This window comes from Terrapene carolina, unplaced genomic scaffold (genome assembly GCF_002925995.2).
Source record: "Terrapene carolina triunguis isolate 2854851 unplaced genomic scaffold, T_m_triunguis-2.0 Scaffold30105, whole genome shotgun sequence".
Classification (NCBI taxonomy): domain Eukaryota; kingdom Metazoa; phylum Chordata; order Testudines; family Emydidae; genus Terrapene; species Terrapene triunguis.
Window position 1 is genome coordinate 817 of NW_020694456.1, and position 5312 is coordinate 6128.

The 5312-nt window shown below is 44.7% G+C and overlaps 1 pseudogene; it reads left to right on the top strand.

Annotated features, from left to right (window-relative positions):
• The first annotated feature begins 43 nt into the window (after positions 1-43).
• LOC112123838 lies at positions 44-590 on the top strand (annotated as a pseudogene).
• The last annotated feature ends 4722 nt before the right edge of the window (positions 591-5312 follow it).

Here is a 5312-nt window from a genome sequence, read left to right on the forward strand (position 1 = left end):
GGGTTGGGTGAAGGTTTAGGGGTTAGGGTTGGGGTAGGGGTAGGGTCTTCACCACGCTGGTGGACCTCAAGTGTCGCTGGAACCTGCTCATCTTCCTGCTGACCTACACGGTGGCCTGGCTGGTCATGGCCTCCATGTGGTGGGGCATCGCCTACCTGCGGGGCGACCTGCACCGCGCACACGACCAGAGCTACCAGCCCTGCGTGGCCAACGTGTACAACTTCCCCTCCGCCTTCCTCTTCTTCATCGAGACCGAGGCCACCATCGGCTACGGGCACCGCTACATCACCGAGCGCTGCCCCGAGGGCATCGTGCTCTTCCTCTTCCAGTCCCTGCTCGGCTCCATCGTGGACGCCTTCCTCATCGGCTGCATGTTCATCAAGATGTCCCAGCCCAAGAAGCGAGCCGAGACCCTCGTGTTCAGCCGGGCCGCCGTCATTTCCCAGCGGGACGGCAGGCTGTGCCTCATGTTCCGGGTGGGCAACCTGCGCAACAGCCACATGGTCTCTGCTCAGATCTGCTGCAAGCTCATCAAGGTGAGCCCGGAGGGTGGTGAACGGGCCGGGGAACGGGGCTGGCTTTGGCGCTGGGTTAGCCTGGATGGGGACCGGACTGGAAAAGAGCCCCCAGAGGGTCAAATCACAACAGCCCAGGCGGCTTCTCCGGGGGCAGTCAGAGGCAGCAGTGACTTTTTCAAAGCCGTGCCACAGCCCTGCTCTGTCCGTCGAGCTTTGCCCCAGAGGTTTGAACAATGGATGAGGCTGGGCAGCCGCTTTCTAAGGGGATTAACCCTTTAACCCCCCCCCCCCAATGACACCCAGCTTTACAGTGAGGCAAAACCCAGGGGGCGACCGTCCCCCTGGCGTTCTTTGCCCCTTTGGGGTAGTGCCGAATTTTCACGAGGGCGCTGACACTGACTCAGCGAGGGACGCTACTGATTTATGCAGCTGGAAACTCGGTTCTGTTCACTCGACTCTGAGCCTGAATGCTTGTTTGTTTGGCGGGCCAGGGAGAAGGATGTGGCACCTGTAGAATACTCCGAAGCAGCTAAGCGGGAATCTTTTTCTGGGTGCTCCGAAAATGAGGCGTGAGAGAGTTGAATATGGGAGGAGGTGAAAATGGAAGTCTGAGGGAAGGATGAAAACCTTATTTTGGTCCAAGAAATTGGGAGAGGGGACATTTGCAGCCTGATGCCTTCAGAGGTGGTGGTTTTGGTTTTTTAAAATCAGAAACACAAACCAATGCAACTTTATAAAACCTTCCAGGGAGCACTCCTGTTTTCAGCTTATTGTTGTGAAACTGAGAAATAAAGTAGTTTAGTAAGGAAACAACAAGGAGTCCAGTGGCACCTTAAAGACTAACAGATTTATTTGGGCATAAGCTTTCGTGGGTAAAAAAACCACTTCTTCACATGCATGAAGTGAAAATTACAGATGCAGGCATTATATACTGACACATGAAGAGAAGGGAGTTACCTTACCAGTGGAGAACCAGTGTTGACAGGGCCAATTCAATCAGGGTGGATGTCACTACAAAAGCAGCTTTGCCTCTCCTGGAATTGACACCTCCTCATCAATTATTGGCAGTGGACTACATCCACCCTGATCGAATTGGCCCTGTCAACACTGGTTCTCCACTTGTGAGGTAACTCCCTTCTCTTAACTTGGGGAAACTGATTTGGGGGGACTCGGGATCAGAAGGGCTAGTGAGGTCACCCTGCAAGAAGTAAAAGGGTGGGTGGAAGCCAGAGTTGAGATCTTTGTAATTGTAGGCTGGCTACTGGTGTCAGAACTCTAAGCCATAACAGTATAGCATTAAGGCATCCAAAGCTTCAAGGCAGGTGCTAACAGAACCCCTTACTGCGTGATCCCCACAAATGTCACAGAAATGTACTACACCTCTACCCCGATATAACATGACCCGATATAACACGAATTCGGATATAATGCGGTAAAGCAGTGCTCTGGGGGGGGGCGGGGCTGCGCACTCCAGCGGATCAAAGCAAGTTCGATATAACACGGTTTCACCTATAACCCGGTAAGATTTTTTGGCTCCTGAGGACAGCGTTATATCGGGGTAGAGGTGTATTTGTTACTTGCAGGTGTTTGGAAATATAAAAATGATTAAAAACTGATATTTATAGTATTAATCATAGAAGTAATATGAACCATTACAGAGAATAAACCCCAAAGCTTCTCTGCTTTACACTTGAATGCAAGTTTCTTTAGGAGCGTTAGCCTGTTTTTTGACCCATCCTGTAAGGATTTTCCTATCACTGTTAGAGATTTGCACATTGGCAAGCTTTGTTTTGTTTTCTCATGTTAAGAGTGTTTTCTTAAAACACACGAATAACATGGAAGGATAAAACACTAAAGAAAGAGTCCGTCTCTGAAGAGCAGAGACGAACAATTTCTGCAGATGAGTTGGATGGGATTTTCCATTTTTAAAGTTATGCTGAAATTCACAAATAGATTCCTTTAGGATGGTTTTATCAGTAAACAAGTGTAAAACTAAGCATTATTGAGGAGGGAAATCTCTTGATTCCAACTAAAAGATGAACCAGTACTCTTCTATGAATACCAGCTACAGTAAGCATGTTTTATACCATTAATTTGACAGGAAATAAAAGACAAAAAACTTACTGTTCCATCCAGCATTTCTATTATTTGAGGGAATTCTCTAACTAGTTTGGCCAAATAAAAAAAGGAAAATTGCTGCAGGCATTTTGATTATCAAAATGTGGAATTGTTGGATGGGGTAGTAGTTAGTAACCAAGGGGGAGTATTACACAGTAACTCCTCACTTAACATTGTAGTTATGTTTCTGAAAAATGCGACTTTAAGCGAAACGATGTTAAGCGAATCCAATTTCCCCATAAGAATTAATGTAAATAGGAGGGGTTAGGTTCCAGGGAAATTTTTTTCACCAGACAAAAAACTATATATTATATAGATATACACACAGTATACGTTTCAAACAATTTAATACTTTTTCACAGCTATGATGATTGTGAAGCTTGGTTGAGGTGGTGAAGTTAGAGGGAGGGATATTTCCCAGGGAATGCCTTGCTGCTAAATGATGAACTAGCATTCAGCTGAGCCCTCAAGGGTTAACACGTTGTTAATGTAGCCTCTCATCAAGGCAGCACGAACAGGAGGGAGGGGAGACAGCATAGCAGACAGAGACAGACCCACACCTTGTGTGTGGGGGGGAGAGAGAGAGAGATATGCACACTGCCCCTTTAAGTAAGCTGACCCACTCTTAAGTGCATTGTCTTTTTAAGTGGATCAGGAAGTTGAGACAGCAGCTGCTGCCCCAAGCTCTCTCTGTCTCTCTCCGTCCGTGTCCCCTCCCTGTTCTATATGGAGAAGGGGTAAGTGGGGTGCAGGAGCAGGGGGGACACCCTGACATTAGCCCCCCCCTTCCCCTCCCTGCACAGTAAGCAGGATTCTCTGGGAGCAGCTCCAAGGCAGAGGGCAGGAGCAGCACAGGGGAGGGGAGGGAGGGACAGCTGAATTGCCGATTGATAGCCTGCTGGGTGGCTGCAGCACAGGGAACTTAGGGGGAGCTGATAGGAGGGCTGCCGGTCCACCCTGGTTACAAGCCCCCACCAGCTAGCTGCAACGGGCTGCTCTTCCTGCAAGCAGTGGACAAAGCAGGCGGCTGCCAAATGACATTAGAAGGGAGCATTGCACAACTTTAAACGAGCATGCTCCCTAATTGATCAGCAACATAACAACGTTAACCAGGACAACTTTAAGTGAGGAGTTACTGTATTAACTAGACCCTAGTCTATGCTAACATTAGATTCAGCAGTCTCCTGATCTTTCACGCTCAAGAAATCTTTGAATCAAACTCATCTTTGGACAAATCCTCTAGTTTGGCACTCAGACCAGCAATTTATATATCAACAAAAAAGGTAGATTTCTATGTTTGTGCCATTTCAAAGCACTCTGCACTTAAATCCAGATAAATGAATTTATTCTGCAAATTCAGTCAAAGGTCTGAATATAGCTGTTTGGAAACAGTGTTTAGGAAACTTTCTTTGGAACTTTATGTCCAATTGTTTTACAGTCCAAGCTACAGTAGCAGGGGCTTTTCCCAGCTGAAAATCTCCTGACTTCTAAGGATTGCTAATGAACTATGTGTAGACTTGGTAGAATTTAAGTTTTGTCTTTTTACCATTTTTATTGATATTATTGTTCATTTCAAGCTTTTTTTCTATTGGTATCTAAATTTTCACAGTTGTAAGAAGTTAGAAGTAGCTCAGACAATTATTTAATGACAGACATTGAGATTCAAAAAGGTAAAGCTTTATAAGCTGGCTGTTTTAGCAGAGTGCAAATGTGTTCTTTATACAACATTCATTACAACATATTGTATACACATTAAGGTGGGACTCTAATAAATTCTCAAGCAGCATTTTTCTTGCTTTGCTTATCTGTAAATTTCTATGATAATTTATGGAAATATTTTTTCATCAATTTGTGCATTCGCTGAAATGACATTTAAAGACATTTATTGATAAAAATCTAATCCTTCCAAGCCTAAGTATGAGAAAGTTTCCTTGCTTACACCATCCCTCTGCAATTCCTTTTACAGAAAAAGGGATTCCCATGATTCCTGTTGACATAAACAGAATTATATTTTGATTAAATAATCTGTATATTTAAAATGAGGAATTGTATTATGGAAACAGTCTACATTGCAGACAGTTTTATTCATCAGGATGGGATCCCATTGTGCTGAGTGCTGTACAGAGTAAGAACAGTGTCCCTGCACCAAAGAGTTCATAGTCTAAAAAGTTAAAAAAACAGACAATGGTTATTTGGGAAGGGATACAACCTACCTGTAAATGGCCAGGATAAAGGCTAGCGTTGCTTATTTATTCAGAGGATTTTTTTTTTCAGGGGAAGAGGTAGGAAATGGGATTCAAAGAAGAAGAGAGAAGGGATGGGATGGGATGAGGATAACAGAGAGGAGAAGGTGGAGAGTAGAGCAGAGGGGGCAATGATCGATTTTAATGATTCTAAGGAAAGGAAGGAGTGAGAGCAGCAGAATAAGGACAAGTGACTTAAAAAAAAATCAGACTTTAACAATTTCAGAGAAATGGTAGGTAGGTCTTCCCATGGGAAGACAATATAAGGGGAAAGGGTATTCAAGAGAGCTGGCAGTTTCTTTTGGAGACAATATTAAAGGCACAACTCCAAACTATCCTGATGAGAAGGAAAGATAGGAAGAATGTTAAGAGGCCAATATGGCTCCATTAGGAGCTCTTTAGTGACCTGATAATCAAAAAAGAATCCTACAAA